Source organism: Saimiri boliviensis, chromosome 8 (genome assembly GCF_048565385.1).
Source record: "Saimiri boliviensis isolate mSaiBol1 chromosome 8, mSaiBol1.pri, whole genome shotgun sequence".
NCBI classification, from domain to species: Eukaryota; Metazoa; Chordata; class Mammalia; order Primates; family Cebidae; genus Saimiri; species Saimiri boliviensis.
Window position 1 is genome coordinate 36756941 of NC_133456.1, and position 25832 is coordinate 36782772.

The 25832-nt window shown below is 38.0% G+C and overlaps 1 protein-coding gene across 23 annotated transcripts in view; it reads left to right on the forward strand.

The window, feature by feature from the left end:
* The window catches only part of ZBTB20 (zinc finger and BTB domain containing 20), a 790532-nt gene that overhangs the window by 622482 nt on the left and 142218 nt on the right, over positions 1-25832 (forward strand). For all 23 annotated transcript variants that reach the window (XM_074405337.1, XM_074405336.1, XM_074405331.1 and 20 more), the window contains one exon: positions 3283-3322. The gene's annotated coding sequence lies outside the window, so the exon portion shown is untranslated. The remainder of the gene's footprint in view (positions 1-3282; positions 3323-25832) is intronic.

Here is a 25832-nt window from a genome sequence, read left to right on the forward strand (position 1 = left end):
GAATTACTTGGGCTTTACAGTTTTTTACTCTTTGCTAGATATTTATGCTTTGAACCAAGTGTGCTTAATGCAAATGTTTATAATCCTCTGTGAAAATATTATAGATAATTCTTTGCATTTCAGATAAAAACAGTTTATAGACATATAAGGTGAAGATAATTTAAGTGGAAAGAACATGTATCAATGAAATAATTTGAATTGAGCAAATATAAATCTATGTAGATTAATACATATTCTCAGAATTACTTAGCAGATTATAATTCTATCAAGAAGTAGGGGTGATGCCTATCAATAATTATGAATTGTACAAGAATTCTGAGACTAAGTTTTTAGCCATAGTATTAAGTTTGGGATCAATACCATTTTTATTAACATATAAGTACAATAATTATATACAAAAAAACCTTCCATTTAACTTGACTTTAATTTGTTTTAGACTGTAATATACACCCTGTGATTTTTGTCTCTATTTTGGATTCTTATCATTGACAACCAGCCTGTGTGTCATTTGACATCCAGAAAAGATAGTTTTTCATTGCAGACCTTGGATATATTAGTAATTTGGGTACAATTTATATTGATATCTTTTGATCACATCGAAAATTTAATTTTGACTAATTTTATGAATAAATGCTCCTTGAAATTTAGAAAAGAAGGAGCTTAGATATAGGAACATAAACGCTAAGTATAGTTTTAAAAGAGCATAATATTCTTGAGAATTATTGGGTTTATGACATGCAACAGAAAAATAATCATTGAACATATTTCATAGAAAATTGTGAATAATATTTTCTTCTTCTCCCTAAAGCTTAAGAAAGACAGTAAGTTTGAAATATGAAGAGGAAAAGAAAGAAAAGAAAGAGAGAAAGAGAGAGAAAGGAAGGAAGGAAAGAAGGAAGGAAGGAAGGAAGATAGGAAAGGAGGGAAGGAAGATGGGAGAGAGGGAGGGAGGAAAATGGCAAGAAGACATGCCCCAGTGCCATAGTCTAATATCCTGGCTTGTAGAGAAGACAGGAATATAGCCAAACTTAGAGCTTTAAAGTCTTTGAAGACTAGTCAGTCTTTTTTATATATATTTCAAATTTGTATGTACTTTCAATGAATCATACATAATCTAATTATCTTGCTTAAAATTTTCATTAAACTCATCAATTTTATGAAACAATTTGAAAAGCATTGGAGATCTCCAACCTCTCTATATTAGCATGCATAATGATCCAGGCTGGAGATTTTCAGTGTAACTTGTCTTGTCACCATCCTTCACCTGCATGTACTTGAGCGAGGTTTCACTTGACCATGAAGGGAAATCATTTCTTTGAAGAAATTGCTACAATAGTACAATTGTCCCAGAAACTTTCCAGGAAGGGAGATGTCTTTAAATGCTGGGTTTCTGCTTTAGCCTTTTCAGTGCAAAGTTACTTAATCAGGTCCTTCTACTTGATCTCCTTTAGTAAAGTCTGTTATGCATATTTCTGGAGGCCTTATGTGGAGTCATTAAAATAGACACAAGATTCAGTCAGCCTATATTAAATCCTTGATATGTTTTAGTGAGCTCGAGGTAGGAGGACCTGCTTTTTTTTTTTTGCTGTATCTTTGTTTGGTTTAATAATTTCTCAAGGATCTCCTACTACTTCGGTTTCATTCTTCTAAGGGAAGCTATCAGAACAATGATGGGGCCGGGCATGGTGGCTCACACCTGTAATTCCAACAGGCGTTGAGAGGCCAAGGCGAGCGGATCACCTGAGTTCAGGAGTTGGAGACCAGCCTGGCCAATATGGCAAAACCCGATTTCTACTAAAAATACAAAAATTAGCTGTGCATGGTGGTGCACACTCGTAGTCCCAGCTACCTGGGAGGCTGAAGCAGGAGAATCACTTAAACCCAGGAGGTGGAGTTTGCAATGAGCCGAGACTGTGCCACTGAACTCCAGCCTGGGTGACAGAGGGAGAATCTATCTCAAACACACACACGCGCGCACACACACACACACGCATGCACATAAACACACACAGACACACACACACACACACACACACACACACACACACAGACACACACAATGATGGGCAAACCAGTCCTATAATAGTTTTTTTGGCTTGTGTTTTTTTTTTCTTTTTTTTGAGACAGTCTTGCTTTTATCACCCAGGCTGGAGTGCAGTGGCATGATCTGGGCTTACTGCAACCTCCGCCTCCTGGGTTCAAGGAATTCTCCTACTTGAGCCTCCTGAGTAGTGGGGAATACAGGTGCCCACCACCACGCCCAGCTAATTTTTGTAGTGTTAGTCGAGACATGATTTCACCATGTTGGCCAGGCTGGTCTCAAACTCCTGACCTCAAGTGATCCACCTGCCTCGGCCTCCCTAAGTGCTGGGATTACAGGCATGAGCCATGGCACCCAGTGTGGCTTGTGATTTAAAGAGTGAAATATCAGAATTTAAACATAGAACAAGAAAACTGTTAGGGTTAACTCCCCCAAAATTTGAAATTTTCATCATCAGAGATGTGTTTGGTGGGACAGAAGCTTTGTTTGAAATCACTTCATCATATTATTTTCCACCATAGAGGGGACATTCTAGGCTAGTGAGAAGAAACAGAGGCAGTTTTAGAAGGCAAACCCAGGGCTAACTTAACTGAGTTCTTAGCAACACATGAATATATTGAATTTTTTCAGAGGACCTTCTGAACATTAAACATACTAAATATACCTTAGAAGAGACAAAGTTTATCAGGGTTTGACTCATCTTTGTCAAAATTAGCTAAAATTGGTCATGTACTATATAGTAAAGCTTTTACCTATTCTAGTCAGTGCTGCCCAATGGAAATTTCAACAATAATAGAAACAGTTTATATCTATGCTATTCAGTAAGGCAGTCGCCAGCACATGTGGGTATTGAACACTTGAAATGCAGCTGGCAAGCTGAGGAACTAAATGTTTACCTTTTTATTAAGTGTTAAATAATTTAAATTTAAATAGACAAATGTGGCTAGTGGCTATTGTATTAAATGGTAGCACAACTCTACCCAATCCCTTATGATACAGATCAGAATGAAATTGACAAAGAAAGGTCTTGCACTCCTTGTGCTGGGAAGTACTGTGTTGGTCATCATAGCAGGGAGTCACACCTTAGAAAGTTTTTATGAAGCCAGATCTTTATTTTGAGGCTAGAAGTGACAAAATGGACTCCTTTAGGAACAAGCAGTCCCATCTTTACCTAGATTTGCTTTCTTTCTTCCCACTATATCGTTTGGTTTGTTTTTAATTCCTTATTTTTTCTTTTTCAGTTCTTTGACCATCAGCCTGTGACCTGCCCTTTCGCTTTACGTAAGTAAAAGTGATTTCTTTACCTTTTTTAAAAAAAGTGTTGGATTTAGGAAATTGTGATCTTCATTGGCATATTTCCCAGTTGACTTTGTTGTGGTTTCTAATGCTTCTGTAGTGTGTATTAGTACCGTTTGCATTTGGAGTCTGTGCTTTTGGTGGTAATACTAAGTTGCTATATCCATGAGGGTACAGAAAATACCAGCAGCCCAGACACTGTACTTCTGTAAAGGCTGCCCTTTACTTGGCTGCAGCTGCTGTTTGCAAAAGTCACTGCTCTTTTAAAGTATAGCTTACATTATTCAGCCAAATACCAGCAACAGTTGGGCCTTTGCTCCTCTGTCAATCATTGGGCAATTATGTATTCTTCAGTTATGTACCCATCCCTAGCTCCAATAGTTTTTAATTTTAACTTCCAGATCAGAGCTTTCATTTATTGACAAAATTTCTAATATCCCTTTACTAAGAAGTACAAGACTGTAAAGTAAATAGGCTAAACTTTTGTGCAAAATTATGAAGTCTACAGGGGAAAAAAAAGAAATCCCAGATTCACGTGTGCCAGAAGGTCTATAAAAGTACTACTCTTTTTTAGAAAAGGTGGAAAGGCATTTGGGGGGTAAAAAACCACTTGGTTTTATATGAAAAAAAAAAGAACATTAATTATTTAAAGTTCAAACCAGCTGCACTGAATGGGTTTAAATAAATTTTATTTTGAACTGCTTGAAAGAGATTCTAGGCCAGTGAACCCAAATAATCAAAGTCACTTATAAGAGACAATACAGAAGAGATCCTACAGGTAGTGATAGTCACCTAATGTGATAAATAATTATCGGCATCCTCTGGCTGCTTCTCACTCTCTGGTGAGCACTGTCCCTTATTCACAACATTGTATCTTGCTTCACTGACTCCTCACTCCAAGATATTTCCTGTATTATAATCATTTGCACAGAATGGAGATTCCCGTGGCTATTTTGTTTGTGTGTGCCTTCCACTAATATTCCTAGAAGATAGTGGCAAATATATTTAGGGAGGCAGAATCCTCCAAAGGATGCTAAGGCTAAAGTGTAATGTGACAGTTTATTTGACAGAGAAAGGAGATTGATTAAACTCCCCAAAGACTGGTGCTGTGTGTAATGCATTTATACAACAGGGGTGGGTCCTACCTGCCCCTGACAAGTCTTGCTATTCTCTGTTTCAGTGTTGATAGAGTGGGTCTGTTAATGCTTTGGAGGATGTCAGTATGCATGCTTATGGTTACCGCTTTATATCTGCACAGCCCTCCCCTCAGTTACCTAGCACTGCATATTTCTAGTCCTCTGACTGGCAAATCATTTTTGTTACAGTTCTTTTGTGTAAAAACAGTTCACATAATAGCTCTGTGTTAGACAAGGCATTAATCCTCGCATCACGGGGATGAGTCAGCATAGTGCACTCCTGCCCGCACGGCTCAGCTATTGTGACGTCAGCGCCATAGGGCGAACCTCAGACACAAGCAGTACAGGGGACCTGTGTCACCAATTAGGAATTAAGGGGGAGACTTTGGAGATAAAAAAGTGTAGTTGAAAGGCTGTCTCTGGCTCAGAGGAAAATGTAAATCTGATTCTATGCTACATCAACCATCAGTTGCATAGCTTCTAGAGATATCCTATTTTTTAAACCACATGTAAGGCTGGGGGAATGACCTATAATGACCTGATAATTCGTTCATATACCCATGACCTTGTCCCATCCCTGGACCAGGCTTCATGTTTGTTTGGCTCGTTCCAAATCTTGAAGCTGCCCTCATATCAGCAGGGTGACGAGGCTTATGACAGTCTTACTGTCTTCAAGTACACCATAGACACAGTTGATGCCTCCAGGGTGGTGCCTCAGAGGCCCAGCAAAAGGAAAAGAAATGTCCCTTGAGAACAGATCAGAACATTATCTCCCCAGTGCTTCGACTCCAAGTGCCTCTTCAATGGCCTCCTCTAAACAGGTACAGAATTCTGCTTGTTCGACCTTCTCTTCTTAGCAGTGCATTTAGTCCAGTGTCACAATCTGCATTTGACCTGGATTTCAATGGGAACTGAATAGCTGCCAGATATTCCCCCCAGAATTTTCCATTACATTACTGTTTAGCAGAAACAAAGAGGAACACTCCATAACCTACCATGCTGCCTTAAAGCAGGTAGCACAAATAAGGTTTACCTTATTTGGGAAACCTGGTTCTTATAAGTTAGATCTCTCTACAATTCAGATTCAGATTTATTCTCAGGGCAATATTTTTCAGTATTGAATATTAAGTCTTGAAAAGGATGTTAATTTGCAGCCTTAGTGGCATTCTTTGTTAAAATTCCTCCATCACAGAATTCATCCCTCACTCTTATTGTCACCCCAGCCAGTCACCAGCTCCTGCCATACCCATCAGAAAGTGCCTTACTGCTGGGATCTTCTGCCTTCATTAGATTGCTAATGGGCTCCTACTATGCTTATAAAAGCTAACACTACTACTTGGCTTCATTTTGATTAATTATCATACACAGCTCTTTATTTAGTTTTCATTCAACAAACATTTATGGAAAGCTAGTCACTATGCTTGGTTCTGGAGACTCCAAGATAAATAAGAAAATGCTTTCTTTTGTTAGAAATCTCACAGTCTGATAGGGGACATAAAGGAGTGAATAAAGACTATAACATGATAGGCACTGAAATGCAGGTATATACAGCATAGTAAGAGGAATAAAGAAGGAGTGCCTACTTGCATGTGGAAAGGTGCCCAGGCTGGGTCTTAAAGTCAGAAGAGTAAATTGCAGTTTACCAGATATGAGAAAGTAGAAAGAAAAGGCGATCATGATCAAGAGAAAAATATAAGAGCATTTACAAAATCAGGAGGCATTAAGTAGCAATGAGATCCAGAGGAGTGCATAGTTCGGTGTGACTGAAACATGGTGGTTGAGATTGGACTGGAAAGCAGGCAAGGGACCTTGCCTGCCATACAGAGGGCCTTGTATGCCATGCAAAGGAGTTTGGACTTGATCCTGCAGGCCTAAGGAGGCTTTGAAGAATTGTAAGAAGATGTATGTTTTAGAAAGAGCACTCTGGTGACAGTGGAGAGGCTGGCTCAAAATAGGGAGACCAGGTCAAAGGCAAAAGACCTGAATTGTGCAGTAGGGATAGAATGGAAGGAAGAGGCTATTTGATAGTGTTGAAATAGAAATTAATCTTTGCATAATTCTAGCATATCTTGGCCTATTGCATAATCTTTGCCTTCTAGGAGAAAGGCTGATACATTGTGTGAAGTAAAATTTCAAACCAAAATGCATCCTTATGTGATCTTCAGCAAAGACCTCAATTTGAATATGACCTCACTTTGAGCTACTGCCCCCTGGTTGCCAGGCTCAAGGGTCTCCTACTGTCCATAGTCAGTATGGGGAAGGAGCAGGCAGATAAGCAGAAGACATTCTCAGTGTCCTGCTTTTCTCTTCTTTCACCTGAAAATGAAACAGTTTCAAAATAATGCCCCCCTAAAGTCAATCAGTGCCCCAATTTCCTATCATTTTCTCATTGCTCCCTTTTTCTAAGCAAAATTTCCAAACCATTGAACTGAATTGCAACTTATGCACAGCCGGGTGTTGAAACAATTCAGTGTATTCATTCCTTCTCTCTGAATTAGAGTTCACCATAAGTGTGCTTTTCTCTTGTTCACTTTGGGCTGCCAGGACAATTTAAAGGAAATTTTCAACAGCTTATGTTTCATGTACTATGTTCTCTTTTGCAAATGGGAGGATATGCGTGGGTGTGTTTAAGTCTTCTCTATATTGCTTTCTGGAGAAAGGTTTGGGAAGATGAACAAGATGAGGAGTAGGGACCTATTGAAAGCCCAGGTCCCCCAGTGACCTGAGTGCAGAACGTAGGCTGGTGATCAGATGGTCAATTATGTGTTTGTCAAAACACAGTGGGCTGCATTCCAGGCTGCCAGCTTTGGAAGCCCAGCTTCTGCCAACCAAATGTCATCTGGGAACATGCAACACTGGGCACTGTGAAGGAGTTTGAAATAGACCATGCCACAGCCAACCTACTGCCAGTCTTATAGCACCAATATGGCATGCACAGCCGGGCCCCATGTTTCAGAGCTCAGGAATTCACTGTACTAAATTCAAGAGGTCAGATGGGTTCATGTTTTCAAAGCCTATGTTCTCTGCTTTGAACACTGTGACTTGCTCCTCAGCAATTTCCAAGGGATTTTTCCAGTCACATCTCTGTGGAAACCACTCTTTTTATGATGGTTGTAAGATCCTTGTAAATGTCCCAGAGGATAGGAAAAGAAAATAACTTGCACTGACAATGACTGTGATTTCGACAGAGGGATTCCAACTCTTAGGAAATTACATTAAAGGTGGATAGCTTTTAAAATATCAGGAACCACCTTGGCAACTTATAAAAAGCAGAAGGGCTTTGCCTATTTTATAAAGTGATTTGCATATACCTGCATAAATAATGTCCCCACCTGTACTTTTATGCATTTAGGTTGAATAAATTAAATTTTGTGATCTTTAAAATATTCACTGTCTTTCATTGTTCAGACACCATTTTCAAGACTGTTCCTCCTCATTTCTTTTCCTAATGATAGGAGTGGCTACGTTTTTTCATTCTTTTGACTCATTCAGAGAATCAAAACACTCTGAGCACCAATCTACCTTAACCAGGAATATTACGTCCCTCTGGTTGCATTTCTCTTAGCCTTTCTACTTATTAGACTGTGAATTCCAGGTATTTTAAATAAGAGAAACAAAGTAAAATGTTACTAAGGTGAAAACACAGCACAAGACAGAATTAAGCTCTACTTACATATATATATATGAGAGAGAGAGAGAGAGAGAGAGAATGTGTGTGTGTGTGTGTGTCTGTGTGTGTGTATGTGTGTATACACAGACTTGCACTGATACACACCTCAGCGACATGCCCAGAGTAACCTTTTCTTTCTTTGACCACTGCACAGCTTCTTCAGGAACCATCCAGCTACTGAATCATTTCCATTTTACCTTGGGCCTTCAAATCAAAGCCTGGTCAGTAGGCCACCCTCACCCACATTCATCCTGTAAGGTGTTATTAAACACTTACTATGTACAAAGAATCATGTTTATTGGAGAGTTAAAGCATAAATATAGCATAAATACATGACTCTTTCTTGCTCTTAAGGAATTTAAAATTGAGTTAGGAAAAGCAGCTATATTGTTGAATGTTGTGTATGCACATAAGATAATAAATGACTAAATTCCAAAAAAAAGTAAAATGATATAGTATAGGAAGTACTATAGGGTTTCATTCATGAAAGAGAGGCTTGCAGGCTAGAAAGTTTCATGTAAAATTGATTCAGCTGAGTCTTGAAAACTGGCTAAAATGTAAAAAAGATGAAGAGAAAAAGAATCATATTCCAAGCAAAATCATATACCAAAGTGTTGGAATCTTTGAGGGGGCCCATAAATAGCATCACTCTTCCCCACTCGAATTCTAAACCTATTGAAAAATAAGACAAAAGAACTGATAGCTAGGGAACCAAAATGTTTATAAAGGTTGGTTGAAGAGCATAGCTTAGTGTAAAGGGGAAATGGGTTTGCTGCCTCTCTTCCCTTCAGTCAAACCTTGCAAAAGCCCTCTCACAGGAAAATGCAGATCTGCATATGAGCAACACGAGCTATGCTTTTCCAGGGCACTGTCTCCCACCAGTGTGAGTAGAAAAGGAAGGACAAAGAGGCTAAACTCCTGTGCCTACAAATTTGGATCGATCAGTTCTACCTAATTGAGAAATATAGACCAAGGGCTGTCCCACCAATGGGATACTTTGCCTCCATGGGAAAGTATAAGTAGTGAGGCAAAAGGAAATCAGTGTTTAGAAAACATCTGGAAACTAGGAGTAGGGAAGAGGCATGCTTACCAACACTGACATCCACAGACTGGAAAACAAGAGGGGCAGTACTGAGTGGGATGAAAATGGGAAGCAGAGCCAAGAGGCTAAACAAGGCTCTCATCTGTCTGAAGGCATATACCTGGGTGGGAACTGGGAGTCCTACTGATTATCCAAGATCTAAACTAAGGGCTCCTTTTCAGTGTCTCAGAGTTACAAGAATCAGAACCTGGGAAAAGAAGCAAAGATAATGGATTAAAGCCTAATTAGGAAGAAAAATACAAACTCTAGTTTCTTGTTCAACTAATAATGACAATAAGAAGTAACTATTGAGTGCTTGCCTTGCTTTAGATACTGGACTAAATACTTTTAATGGCTATCTGATTTAACCTTCAGACTACTCTATGACGTAGATGCTATTATAATCCTAATTATGCAGATCGGAAGACAGATTTAGCATGTTTGAGTTATTTTATACGAACACCTAATAAATGGTAGAGAGAGAATTTGACTCCAGGACTGTGTCTTAAAAGCCTCAGCCAAATTTTACTAGACACAAAATTGAGTGTCTACTAAATGCTGAAGGTATAATGGTGAGGAATACCAACATAGTCTCTCTCCTTGTGGAGCTTATAATCTGGGGAACATAAGACAGATCCTAAGCAAATGGTCTGAAAACATAACTTGTAATTATAAGTTGTGCTTGCCACTACGTAATAAAAGTACCATGCACTCTAAGAGCAAATATAAGAAGAGGATTTAACTGAGTCTGGAAATTCAGGAGAAGCTTCTCTGAAAGTGACATTTGAGATTACATCTGAAGGTTAAAAACAAAATGTATAGATGGTGGAAGATGATTCCAGGCAGAGGGAAAAGTGTGGATGAAGGCCCTGAAGATAGCTGCATAGAGAGAAAGAGGTGACTAGCAGCACAGGTTGAGGTTGAAGAGATACGTAGGGCCTGATGATGCCAGGTCCTGGGTAGGCCATGTTAAGGATTTTCATGTTTATCCTAAGGACAGTAGAAAAGCAAACTTAAAAAGGAGTATGGCATGATCAATGTTGTTTTTAAAAGGTAAACTTTGGGGCATTTATCCCAGAAAGGTGGAAATATAACCATACAACACCTGTATGTTATGTTACATCAATGTTCGTAGCAGCTTTATTTGTAATAGCCCAAAACGGGAAAAAAAAAATTATCTTGAGTGAGTCAGTGGTTAAGCAAACTTTTCCATACCATGGAATACCTCTCAGCACTAAACAGAATATATTATTGATACACACAATGACTACTTTTAATCACAAGGGTATTACACTGAGTGAAAAAACTAATCTCAAGATTATGTACTGTTGTGATTCTATTTATATAGCACTGTTGAAATGAAAAAATATATAAGGATAGAAAACATACTTGTGGCTGACAGAGTTAGGAAGTTGGGGTAGAAATGGAGGTGAGTGTTGCTATAAAAGGGTAATGCGGGGGATGTTTTGTGATGGAACCTCCCTGTAGCTTGACTGTGGTAGTATTCATGAGTGTGTGCATGGAATAAAATTACGCAGGACTAAATATACACACACATACTCATGTGCACATAAAACTGGTGAAACCTGAGTAAGGTAGATGGATTGCACTGATGTTAACTTCCTGATTATAATATTATACTATAGTTATATAAGATGTTACCACTGGACAAAACTGGATAAAAAGAATAACAGATCTCTCTGTATTATCTCTTGCAACTGCATGTTGATCTAAAATTATCTTGAAATTAAAAATTTAAAAATATATATCAAGGTAGATTAACTTTCGTAAATAACTTGGAAGAATCAAAAATGGATATGAAGGAACCAGTGAGGGAGCTATGCTTTTAGACCACACGAGAGTTAGACTAGGGTAGTGACAGTAGAAATAGGGCAAGACAGATGGAACTAAGAGATAATTCAGAAGTAAAATATTCATGGACTTTTTCATGGTTGCTTATGTGAGATAAAGGAGAGAAGTGGCAACAATGACTCCTGGTTTGGGGCTTATCAAACTATGTGGAGGATAATGCCATTCACAGTTACATGAAACATCAAAGGAGGGGTGGAGTGGAGGGAAGTTTGTAAGCTCTGTTTTTGAGATGTTGAGTGTGAGGTGCTTTGGATAGATAGATAGCATATTGTACAGGTGTTTATATACATAAAACGAATTCAGAAGTAACATGAAGGCTGGAGATATTAATTTGGGGTAATCAACATATAGTGGTAAATGAATCTGTTGGCATGAATAACATTGCCTAGGGACAGGGTTAGATTGGGAAGAAGGCCTAAACTGAGACTTGAAGAGCTCTTACTATTTAATCCACTGGTAGAAGAAAATGAGGCCATAAAACACCCTCAGAAGGAGCCACTAAGAAGGTGGCAGAAAAATCAGAAAACATAGGCACAGAAGCCAAGAGAGTGCATCAAAGGTAGTAGTCAGTGATGTGAAGTGTTACTAAGCAATCAAGTAAGTTAAAGGCTAACAAATATATATTGCATATATTAATTTTGAGCTTATAGTTGACCTCAACAAAAGCTGTTTTTTTGAAGTGGTCAAAATAGTAACTTGTTTACAATGGGATGAGGTGAGAGTGAGAAGTGAAGAAATAGCAAATGTGGGCAACTCAGAAGTTGTGCTGAGGAAAGGAAAATGAGCTAGTATAGTATCTTGAGGGGGCAAGTGAAGTCATAAGAAGGTTTGAAAAACATGGAAACACTAGTATTTTTGTATTTTCATTGGAAGAATATGGTAGAGAGGAGAGATCCAGTGTGCAGGAGAAAGAAGAGCATAGGATGACTAATAGTGTAAGATGACTGATAAGGCTAGAGAGATGGAATCCTGAGTATAAGAGGAGAGATGGAAGGAGGGACACCTCTTCTATTATTGTAAGAAAGGAGGAGTAAAGGAAAGGAGCCCATGTGTAGACTTGGTACTGAAAGGTTAAGAGGTTTCCCGAATGATGGCCACTAAGGAGCAAGATCTGGCTAAGAATAAGTGGGGAGGAGATTTAAAGAAGGTAGAGATTTGAAATCATTGTTGAGCCATATGGGACAGCAAGTTGACCAGAGAAATACAGTAGGACTCTCCTCGGCAGTGAGGAAGGTGCAGATGAGCCTGGCGGGTTGATGTTGATACCTGTCTACCCTGTCATGAGATTTTCTCCAGCAGTTTGGGAGCCAAGGTGCAAAATCAGAGGAAATGAATTCGAATTAGGATACAGTTTCACCTAGCATTTGTGAAAGGGCATTAGGCGTTTAGCTTCTTGTTTTGGTTCTAGCTGAGGCCAGTAAGGAAGGGCAATGAAAGGAGTTAGTTAAATTCTCCAAGCATCTGTTCAGTACGTTGTATCAGGCACTGTGTTTGGTACAGAAAATACAGAGCTGTGTAAGACACCATCTATGCCTTCAAATAGCTCACAGTCTAGGGTGGTTTGTAGGCTGACATCTGGTCCAAAACACCAGGAGCTGGCAATTGAATAACCTTTGCAAAGACCAAAAGACCTACATCATTCCTTTTTTTTCTTAGTGCTTGTCCTTTTTTTTTTTTTCTTATGCCTTTTTTTCCTCTGCCCTGTCCTCACAATACTCAGTTTGTTTTTGTGTTTTGTTTTTTGTTTTGTTTTGTTTTTTACTTTCTCAAAAAATATCCACTCTCTGCCTTATTGCCAAGCCTCTAATATGCATCACACATATATGAGAGACAACTCTGATTTCACCCGTTATCATTTTGCTAAAATACGATCATTTAGAAACAATTAGATCATCTACTTAAAGTGTGGTATTGGTATAGTGTGAATTGTCTCTAAATGTTAAGGGCTGACATCTAACTCTACAGAAAAGCTGTTTATTTAAGAGGGAGGGAGACAGGAAGTGTAGATAGGTGAGAGAGGGAACAAGGGAAGACAGAAAGGAGGGATGGAAAGAAGGGGAAGAAAGTGGGTCTGGTGCAGTAGTTCCTGCCTGTAATACCAGCACTTTGGGAGGCCAAGGTGGACAGATTACGAAGTCAGGAGTTCAAGACCAGCCTGACCAACATAATGAAACCCTGTCTCTACTAAAAATACAAAAAGTTAGCTGGGTGTGGTGCCGGTCGCCTGTAATCCTAGCTACTTGGGAGGCTGAGGCAGGAGAATCACTTGAACCTAGGAGGCAGAAGTTGCAGTGAGCCAAGATCATGCCACTGTACACCAGCCTGGGAGACAGTGCAAGACTATGTCTCAAAAAAAATAATAATAAAAGGGGAAGAAAGCATATAAACTACAGAAGATCTTATGTAGCAGCTCATCCTTGTTTGTTATTCAAGGGAAATCCCATTTAACATGAATAAATACTCCTTCATTCCTAATGGTGATCTACACCATCAGCCTCCAAAAACAGCTTCCAGACCTAAAAATGTACCAGGGTACTAGAGATTAACTGTGAATTCTAGGTGCTGACAATGCAAGAGAAGATATGAAGAGGGTCTGAAGGAGGGGAAGTTCCTAACTTCCAATAGAAGAAGGAACCTTTACTCAGATTTATTTTAAGCATTATAAAATGATATCTTAGAAAGAGGTGGTGGCCATGATGGCTTATCTTTATTTGGGCACACTCCATTCTGTGAGATCCCCTTTAGGAAGTGATGTTAGGGCCATTTGACTAAAAACTAAATTGCAGATACATCTGGGATAAAATTTGGCAGCTGTTGAGCAAAACAGCTATTTTTTAAATAGTTACTTTTTTCATGATTCTATAATTCACACTTATTGTGAAATATTAAGAAAGTATAGGGTAAGGGGAAATATCTATAATTCCACTACACAGAAACAACTTATTAACAATTTTTTACATCTTCTAATCTCTTCTCTAGATTTTAACATAACTGAGCATACATTGCATGTATACAATTGTAACCCATTTTTAACTCAATATTATATAATAACTTCCCAGTATAATTATAAACTCTTTATAAATATCACTATAACATCTGAATGATACCCCTTCACATAAAACCTCTCAGAATTTACCTAGCCATGCCCTGGATATAAATATTTGGATTATATTCACTATTTGAAATTTCATATTTTAAAATTCTTTAGAAGAACTATGATGTGCATCTCAAATTGTCACACTTGGAGGAAATTTGAGGGAGACAGTGATGTCACCCTGTTAATAGTGCTAGTTAGTGATTGCTAATGACTATAAAAAATCATATTGGAATTTTTAAGTATTTATTGCAGCTTTTAGGTAAGCTCTTTTTCCCCCAAAAGTAAAAGTTCTAATTTTCAGTTCTAAAGAGTATACATTTAGTTTTGTTTGAATTTTTTGCATTGATAGTATTTATAAAAAGTAAGGTTAAATTCATTTAAAATCTCACAGCCCAGAGATAATCATTATTAATAACTTAGGAAATATTATATTTCCATACAGTCCTGTTTATCAGTCTCTTTTTCTTTCTCTTTTTTTCTTTCTCTTTGTCTCTTTCCAAACTGAAAGGACGAGTTACTTGCTGTTTTGTATTCAACTCTTTTCACTTAACATTGTAATAGGCATTTACCATGTTAATAAATATAGATCTACATTATCTTTTGACAGCAACATTGTGCTTCAGTATATAGATAATTTATTGACTCAATCACTTATTGATGGACAGTTGGGAATTTGGAACTTTCTTCTTACTAAACTATGCTACCATAACTATATGCACATACATGTGTACACATGTTTTAAAGTACACTTACATGACTATTTCCTTAGGACCAATTAATTATAGTGGAACTTCCAAAGTAAAATGTATATATTACCAAACTGTCCTCTAGTATCAGTTAATATCTTCACCACCCAAAAAAGAGACTGCCCTTTTCTCTGCATCCTCACTAATTCTGTAATTTTCAATGGTAATTTTTGCTCTATACATGAATATTTTCATACTGGAGGTGTGAGATGCATTTTCCACTCATGAAACCAAAGCCTGAAAACATATATGTGTGTGCATGTATGTGTATGTGTCTATACACACATATAATTGCTATGGTAGAAAATAGTTTTTTAAACTAGGAAAAGTATTTGTGATATATCCCTAATATTTTAAGAATAGCTATAAATCAATGATGAAAGGATGAATAACACAGTAAAAATTGGAAAGGGCAAATGAGCAGTCTAACAAGTTTGGTTGCTTTGTCTCATTCTTTACTACAAAAGCAGTGATCCTTGAAGTCCTCCAAGGCCACCTCAGGCTCTGCTTCTTATGCTCTGATGGCAACACCTACCCTCACTTCCCTTGAGGGGAGTGTTATGGGAAGCAAAGCACCATCAGAGACCTATGACATTTCTGGGTGTAGTAAATATTCACCTGGTTACATACATTTGTTTGGCATGGCATCCTCAAAGGGCCAGGCTCACTCACATGAGTGCAAAAGTTATCATCATCAGCACTCTGCCATCAGGCTCCAGAATCAGTAAATTATTGGGAAGGGAAAAATACACACTCGTGACATTGCCTGATCCATGTCTCCAGGGCAGGATTGACACTATTCTTCTACCAGATGTAGAGATTTCTGGATGTTTTCATAAATAAAGTGCTAAGAGGCCACGTCACCAACGCCCTCTATTCTTCCCCTCTTTCTGATTCCCATGTGTATTACTACATACTTAATGAAGTGGAATATTTTTCAGCAACTTCAGGGAAAGTGAAAGATGCTAGAGAATTGGAAATGCCACACTGACAACATCCCTCAGCCTCTGCAGTGCAAACTGTGACAGGACATCTTCCCTGTGTTCTGGGACAGGGAGTATCTGGGTTCTGGGAGTGAGTTTCTTGAGTCCTCCCAAGGGTCAGAAGTTGTACAAAGCTGTTCTGGGTGGTAATTGGAGCAATTTCTTGAGCACAGAAGTTCATTTGCAGATGGTAAGGGATGACATGCTCTGGGGCATTTTCCCACTCTTTGGCAGAAAATCATGGACATGAAAGTCACTTGTGTCTTAAATCCTTAGGCAGTGTCCAGAAAGGAAGCAAAAGAGAAGCAAACATGTTAAAAAGTCTAAGAAGTCCCTTCAGGCTAACTGCAAGCTAAGGAGAATGGTTGGAACCAGGCATAGAAAACGGCTTGTTCTCTACCTGAGCAGTAAAACACCTCTTGAGGTGTGCACATATGATTATGAGCCAGGCCTTAGTGCTGCCTGCAGTGCCCTTGGAGACCATGTCACTGACTCAGTGTACCTAGGGCTCAGAGTGCCAAATGTCTCACTTTCTTAATGATGCTCCTAGAAAACTTCACATATTATCTACAAGCTTCTGTAATATAGTTTATACTCAGAGGCTAGGGTTCAGGGGAGATTTAAAATGTTATATATACATGTACATATATATCATATATGTATATGTATGTATATATGGTGTATATCTTCCACACACACACATCCCACTTGTTTAAGGAGCCATTCTACTAGGACACTTGCAGAGGCGTGTTGTACAAGAAGTCTTTGCAATGATAAAATTAAGGTTTTTTTTTTCATTGATCGGGTTCTTTTACGTAGTCTCTTTCTGTAGTCTCTGTATTATTCCTCCTTTCTTCTAATGTGTGGGTATTGAAGATAGATCAGGCATACCCACCTTGCCCTTTCTCCAGAGAATCATTTCCAGATATTTATCTAAACAAGTCACTTTACCTCTCACACTTTGATTGGCTAAAATGGATTCCACCTTTAATCCCTCATAAATTTCTACTTTTTGATACATAGAGAATAATTCTCACCTCTAACTTAAAATTAACCTGTACTTTGAGTGAGGGAACCATATGTCTCATGAAAGAACTTAAGTGAGATGTACATCTAAATCTTTTAATAGTAGCCTTCAGTCTAGTACTTATAAGCTACTCAAGGACACATAAGAAAATTAATGAAAAGCCTTCAATCAAAATAACTTTCTGGGATTTTTTTCTATACTTTTTCCATCACCACCATGCTTGAATAATCTTCACTACATTGGTTCTTCACCAATAGTTTTCACTAGTCCTCTACCAGTTTTACAGTACCTTTCAGTAAAGGTTAGGAAGAATCCTAACACTCTTTAGCTTCCTCAATAAGCATGCACTAAATCTTTTGACAGGATGTCTGTACACTATCTATTTACTTACAAAGAACCAGTTTCTTCATCATTATGTTACTACCAGTCATTAACATTACTCATCTAGAATAGGTACAGTGGCAAGCCACCTCCTAGCAACCTGTGTGTTTACTACTCCATCCCAAACCTCTGATACACTTAGAAAAAAAAAGTTTTAGACATGTAGAATAGCATTCCAGAAGACAGTTTCAAAGATCTGAATCTTAGTGCAGGAATTCACACACACACACACACACACACACGCATGCACACACATGCACACACACACACACACAATCTTACTGACCACCATAATTTGGAGATTTTTTTTCTATTTAATCAACAAACAACTAGAGCTAAAACACTTTGAAGTATTCCTTTTGAGACATTTTGATGTTGGATTCTGGCTTATTCCTTCTTAGAAAATGAGGGATTACATTTAAATGTCAAATAAATGCTTGTACCTAATGTCTTAGTTCATTTATGCTGCTACAACAAAATACCTGAGACTGAGACTGGGTAATTTTAAAACGACAGAAACTTAATTTTCATAGTTATGGAGACTGGGAAATTCAAGACTGAAGCACTTGCAAATTTGCTGTCAGTGAAGGCCTCTCTGCTTCCAAGATGGCACCTCTTTCTGTATCTTCTTATGGCAGAAGGTGGAAGAGAAAAAGGGAGAGAGACAGTTCCTTCACACCTTTTTTTTTTACTTTAAGTTCTGGGATACATGTTCAGAACATGTAGGTTTGTTACATAGGTATACACGTACCATGGTGGTTGGCTGCATCCATCACCCCATCATCTACATTAGGTATTTCTCCATATGCTATCCCTCCCCTAGTCCCCACCCAACAACAGTCCCTGATGTGTGATGTTCGCCTCCCTGTGTCCATGTGTCCTCATTGTTCAACTCCCACTTATGAGTGAGAACATGCTGTTAATTTGAGATGGATTAAAGATTTAAATGTAAAATCTAAAACTATAAAAACCCTACTAGAAAACCTAGGCAATACCATTCGGGACATAGGCATGGGCAAAGACTTCATGGCTAAAACACCAAAAGCAATGGCAACAAAAGCCAAAATAGACAAATGAGATCTAATTAAACTGAAGAGCTTCTGCACAGCAAAAGAAACTCTCATCAGAGTGAACAGGCAAACTACAGAATGGGAGAAAATTTTTGCAGTCTACCCATCTAACAAAGGGCTAATATCCAGAATCTACAAAGAACTTAAATAAATTTACAGGGGAAGAAAAACATCAAAAAGTGGGCAAAGGATATGAACAGACACTTCTCAAAAGGAGACACTTATGCATACCTTTTATATAAGGGCACTAAGCCATTCATGAGGGCTCTGCTCTCATGATTTAATCACCTCCTAAAGACTCCACCTCTTATTACTATCACATAGGCAATTAAATTTCAGCATATGAATTGTGGGGTGGGGCACATTCAGAGCATATCATTTAGTAAGAAATTAATGCATATTTTTTGACTGTTGTAATAAAATAATCTTTCATTAAGTTCAGCATCACTCATCTCTACTCAAGTAGTGACCAAAAGATGGAGATGTTCTTCAGAGAGGAGACAGCAGCTCTATGGGTAACCCCCCATATAGATGCAGATTTGTAAACAGGAAAGGATGCCAGTAAAAGCACCAGAACAACAACCAAGAGATGTGTGCACCTTAACTACACCAGCCACCCTAAAATGAGTTAGGCTTTACTTAAGATGGAATAAAAAACATGCACTCTAGATAGTCATCCATTTCTAGGATTGTGTAGGGGTTTAGTTTCTCTCATTTCTTAGCAAAATGATTTTTGTAAAAATAAGTTGGTCTAAGAAAAAAAGATTTCTCCATATCACAGTTGAATTATTTCATGGGAACAGTATACCCCTTTGGCAGACTACATTGACTTTCAGACCAGCCTGTGGATCCAGGGAAAATAAACTGAATGAACTCAAGGGGGGCAGAGTCAGGGTCAACTGTATGCATGAGTCCTTACTGTCTTCCAAAAACTACCAAATCAGTCCTTTATTTCCTGCCTCAACAATCGGCATTGACAAATTTAAGAGATCAAAGTTCCTTTTAAGGCCTGAGCTATTATATTATTATATAGGGATTACTCCTAGATTAGCTACAGTTACCTTTGTCTGTGGTCCAGGACCTGAAAGCATTACCGTACCCATGTGTGTTTGTGCATGCACAGACACACACGCGCGCGCACACACACACACACACACACACGTCTATTGATCTGAGCTTTTCTCCTTCCTATTCCCATTAGATGCATTACAAATCTGCCTATAATGGGGCCTCTCTGCATTCCAACAAAAACATTTTTGGAGCTCTCCTGGCTCCCACAACATTTGCTGGGTGCACATTTAATATGTTTTAGCCTTACTGCCTGAAGATGGAATCAGGGACATTTACCTGCACATGACAGTGCTTTGGCTCTTGCAGTTGCGGAACTTAATGTATGTATCAGTAATGAAAATCTTAATTAAGAAAGCTGCATCATTGTCCATGAACACTCATTTTTCTCCCCCTGCAAAGCCCTTTGTGTATTGCAGTATATACCTGGTCCAGACAGACAGAGCCCTCGAAGAGCTTGTCTGGCAGATCTTCTCTTGATTATTAACAGCTAGCGAATGACAAAGTCTCGCTCTCCTTTTGTCTTGAAGCTGAGGCTTGGAACAGCAGAGCACACAATGTACTGTAGGGTTTGTTTGTGTTTTTTTAAACTTGCTTTTATTACGTTGGTGGGTTTAAAAATCCGACAGTGTTGATCAAAACTAATTTAGGTAACTTAGAGTTGCCAAAACACTAGCAGATGCATATTTACACATATACTCTCAGAAAAATGTAATTTTCCATATAGAAACAATGCACAAACATAAGAAGGAACAATTTTAATCTGTCTGCCCATGTTTCTGGTACCTTTGGCCTCCAGTACTTAAAGGTTGCAATGTCCTCACATACGTGACCTTAACAGTTACTTCTTTCCCTGTGCCAATGTGCATGTGCCAATTTGTCATTTGTGCAGAGAGTAAGAAGCTTTGGAAGATGGAATGACTTTATGCAGACAACTAACTGTACCCATAAAAATTGCAAGAGTTACTAAGTAGGTCCTTTGAACTAAAGTTAAACTAAAGTTCAAAGGACCTACTTAGTAACTCCTGCATTTTTTAAAAAGGTGGCCTATAATTCTGTTTATAGAACAATGCCCAATTGTGATATTTTAATAATGCCCACATCATAATTCCCCAAATGAAAAGTTAATCAACTTAAAATTCTCTTAAAAGCTTCAAAGCATTTCACTCTTCGCAAGTAGCAACTCCTACCATTAAGTCTATGACCTCGACCCATGTCCTACATGATGAGGAGAAAGACTCATGTTCTCAGTCACTTACATATAGTTCAGTCTTTTGCATTTTCTAAATTTCTGATCTACAGTGTTAGCCAGTTACTGGTAGAGCCAGGTAAATAATTGAATTGGATTCTGGCCATATACTTATGTGATACTTTCTACTGGAATAGGATATATTTACTTAAAGAAGGTCTGGTAGTAAATACTTATGATCTGTCTTCTTCTTGCTGTACCTATACTGTCCTCACCAAGAGGGGAGCAACTGTACTGTCTCATATGTTAATGGTGTGCTGCTTACTCACTCTCCTTAAAAGTTTGCATGCTTTAGCTTATTTATTTTCAAAATCACTATAAATAATGATCAGTTTTCTGCATATCTGAAGCAAGAAAAAAATTGTATAAGTACTCTTTTTGGGTTTCATGAAAGATATGAGGAAGACATCATTATGGGAAAATTATTTTCAAATAGTCTGATTTATTAAAATCTCCTGATTGCACTAGTAGCATGTTTAATTAAGGTTAAATATGAAAAGTAAAAATAGACATGTTATGAAACTAGAACCACAATGAGAAGGTAAAAGAGACACTGTCAAGGGTCTTCACTGCTAGATAGGAAATATTGTAAACAGGTTGTTTTACCCTGAAAACATTTCCTTTTTAAGAACCATCTGACTAATACTGCCATAAATCCTAAAGCAACTGAGAAGTAATGGGCCTCTATATATGCTGCAGGTCTGTAGTATAAGGCATGTAGTAAGCTCTCAATAAATTTTTGGAGAATGAACAAATGAATAAATTATGAATGAAGAAGATGAAGAATGAATTGTAAGGACTAAATCAGAAAATCAGTTACTGTTCTTAATTTTTAAAAGTTCTTGATTAGAGGTTAGAGGTCTGCTGAATTTCTAGACCTTGGTCTATAATTTTCCAAACAATAAACTACTTGAAGAATTATGAAGAATCTTAAGCTTTAAAATTTGGGCAGATTGGTTACTTTCTACCTCTGGAACACATACATACTTCCATGCATGTATGTAAACAGTTACTGGATCAAATATAAAGTATACTTTCTACTGTAAGTCATGAATAAAAATATTTGAAACCCACCCAAAAAAATTTTTTTTAATTGTGTAGATTAAGATAATATCCTCTCTTATTCAACAACTCTATGGTTTGCTTAAAATTTAAGAATGACCAGACCCATTAAAAATGACAGGCCTTCTTTCCTTATCTAACTGGTAACTCAGATTTGGCCACCATTCTGCTAAGTGGTCTCCTCTCCCCTTCTTTGGAGTGTCATCTAAATGCAATGTGAAATTGGGGGTGGAGAGCAGTTAAATATAGTCTACTTACTATGGTGTCTGGTCTTTTTTTTCTTTTTTTTTTTTTTTTTTTTTTTTTTGGTTTTGTTTTTTTGTTTGTTTGTTTGTTTTGGTGTCTGGTCTTCTCAATGTTGTCTCTGTCTCTGGTGTTTAGTTTCCTGTCCATGTAGATCCCTGATGTGTCTTCCTTGTCCCAGCTCCAAGACCTCCTCAAGTCTTCAGGCTCCTTTGTCATGTCTTCCCTGCTCTGGGCCCTTCTGGGTCATGCTGGGGCATGGTGACCCTCTGAGGTTATCTTAGGTCCATAGTCCTAGACACCCGCCTGCAAAGACATCTCCCTGCTCCCACATCATGGATGTGTTTACCCTCAGACCCAAGCTTCACCCTCCCCTTGCTCTACAACAGAGTGGCTCTATGACATGTCACCTAGATTCCAAATTGGATTTGGTGCTTGTGAGACTTTTGTGATTGACAAGAGGGTCAGTAGAAGGGATAAGCCAGAATTTTCCCCCACTGTTCTTTGCATCATCATCATCACCAGCTACATTTCCCTTGTGATTTAATCCCTCTGAATAAGGCTGCTGTGACTCTAGCTCCCCTGGTGACCCAGGCCTCTGGGCATCAATAACACCATCTCTTCCCATTGTCCTTTCAGCCTAGGGACATAGAGATACAGTCCTTCATCTAAAAGAGTCCACTGAATGTTAGGGAAGGTTGGACATGTAACACAGATGTCTATAGTGTAGCAAGAAACAGAAAGGAAACAGATCATGTAAAAAGATGCATTGGGACTGGAGATGCACATAGAGATGTTCCAATACTTGCCTGAAAAAATAGTTTCTCAGAGAAGGCCTAACAGTCAGGTATTTGATCTGGGTCTTGAGGAATGAATAGGGACTTTGCAAGCAAATAGGGGAGGGATTCTCACCTCTGTTATTTCTCTACATCCCTCTCAATGCACTGATTTTCAAGAGAAACGTGTACATTCCTTATGTAGAAACATAACAAATCTCTCAGGGTTTATCCTCGTTTGGATTAGTAAGTGGGGCAGCACCAGAGTGGTAGGATGCGTGTGACCTGAGTTTCAACTCTGTTGAGTAGCATCAGCAGCTTACAGGAAATGAGGGGTTTTTTTAATGTATACTTTTGTAGATTCGATGGGGCCATTTCTAGACTTCAGTCTTGAGCTAAAGACTTGGATCTCAAGGCACTCAAACAGTCTTACAGAATGTGCAGTCCACAAAAATATATCTACTTATACCATCTAAAATATATTATCTCTATATTGGCCAAACTTCTGTAATGAAACAGATTTCAGATTGTCCAGTAATACTCCAATCTGTCAGGACTTTCCTCAGAATACTGTATTTTGCTATTTTTTTTAAACAGAAATAAGACTATTGATTTACAAATAACTTCATCTATCAGTATGCTAGAAACAATATTCCTAGACTTGCCCATTATGATCTAATAATTTTAAAAATAAAACTAATTGTTATTTTTTCCATTGTTTGCAAAATGGAAATTGATTACATTACAGAAAACAGTAAAGTCATGAACTGTTTAAAAAAAAAAAAATGACTGGCCTTCTGATGACTTAACATCCTCTTTGCCTCTTTGCTGACATCCTGATATGTTCCTCATCACTTTTGTGCTTGAAATATCATATATTGTGTCAGCTTTGGTCCAGCCAACAAGTTGAGGAATCCAGCAGGTTTATGACAAAGAAGTGTGTTGCAACTGAGGTAAAAGGTCTTTAAAAAGTGTGTTAGCTGACTATACGGATGTTCTTCAGTTCAAACCTGACCACCCTTTGCTCTCACATGGAACTACATCCACTAGCAGTGGGTGTAGTTCCATGTGAGAGCAAAGGGTGATATAAGTGATCCTGTTAGCAAACATGTGCATCAGTGGTCCTCCATAACATCATATTTACATTAGGGCTTAATAGGACATTCATAAAGCAACATGCAGTTTGTTATATTTAAATGCATGTGACCTCCTTATTTCAAAAGCAAGTATCTTTAAACATAGTAATAGCATTTCTCTATATGCAAACCTCTGTACATAAAAAGGTTTACATTTTAAAACAAACATGTTTTTGAGTTGTATCCAAATTCAAAAAAAGCATCTGAAAAATTTAACAGCTGAAAAACACTTTCTCCTTGCTGGGAAAACTTAAACCTTGCTAGGCTTTATGCAACTTAAAAAAAAAAAAAAAAAAAAAAAAGCCACTTCTGTGCTGAGAACTAGCATGAGAAATCTCAGCATGAAAGGTTGTTGGATTTTTTTTTTCTTCATAAAGCGAAGCCCAATTGTTGATTTTAAGAGTGATGCCACAATATACATATGCTTTGTTAAGAACAAATATAATCTAATTTCAAGGGCATCTTCAACAAAAATTAGGGGGGAAAGATAAAGGCTACTTAAGCAGTGATCCAGTGTCTGAAAGCAAAGGTTGAGAACATCATTGTACCATCAAGGTCTAGAAATGCTGCTAACCCTGAGCTGGTTGTTACTGTTTGAAAAGCCTATGGGTATTTGTTTTATTATTGTCTCACTCAATTCTTACTTAGCTGAGAGTATCTCACAAGGGAAGCACTGCTCTGTGATGGTGTCCGGGACTTTGTTTTCTATTTGTTTGAGCACTTCAATAAATGGTCTGTTACCTGCCATTATGACCTGCATGCATTTGCTGAGCAGTTTTTCCGAACAAAACAAATTATATGGCTGTATTTCTAGAATACTGAGCCATTTTCAACATAATATGGGAATTAGAAACACACATAGACACGTCCACACAATTGTACGTTTATACTGAACACATATGTTCAGGCATATTCAAGAAAATAAGAGAAAAGAAAATAGGTTGGACAATACAAATATGGAAATACAGCTTGTTCAATCATTTACAGCCCATACTCCTAACAGTGTACATACGTAGAAATGACTTTGTAAAGAAGACCCACGTGTGTGTCCACACTCAGGCATCTTCCTTTTAATACTCTACTGGGGATAAGAGACACAAAGTAATTTTTGAAATATCATGCTGGCTACTTTTAGAGTATATTAGTGTGGGTAGTGACTTAAGAGGTCATGTTTGGGAGAAGTAGCAACATACTTCTATTATTTACATGGTGATTTTTTTTTATATAAGTCCTTCCTTGAAGACAGACTTAGATATTTCAAGACCTCCTTAGAAAAATTTTTCAGCACCTTCTGTGCTCCAAATTGAGTCAGTTTGCATCATGTTTCAGTGTAACTGAGTAACAGGCTAGCAAATTCTCTGCTTTCTTATTCACCAAAATCCAAAATAGAACTCACAAAAACTTCTTCCTTCTTCCCCCATCTTGAAAAACCACCCCACTGTGCCCCCCCAATGGAGGAACAGACCAGAAAAAAAAGTAAACAGAGCCAGCTGTAACTATAGCACTTTGCTAAGTACTGTGAGCTTGCTAGAGCTGGCACATTTTTTATAATACAGATGCATAAATGTACTGTCTGAGGTAAAGGAATTGCAGCATCCCCTTTAGTATTTCTTGACTGCCTTGGTCTAAAGTATGTTGCACAGGAGAAGCCTCGCTAAACTCAGAATAAAAGAATTAATTTGGTATCTTTTTTAAAATTGTGACCTTCCGTGACTTAATTTTCCATAAGGTTTGTAGAAAACTACCTTTTTTCAGACTTTCATGGGATTTTTCCAAATTCAGACTTCCAGGGTCTGTGTCTTACTCACACATACACATATGCATACACATTTCAGATTACATAAAGTGATATATGTAAATATGAACTGTTTTAAAGTTACTGAATGTGAATATGTGTT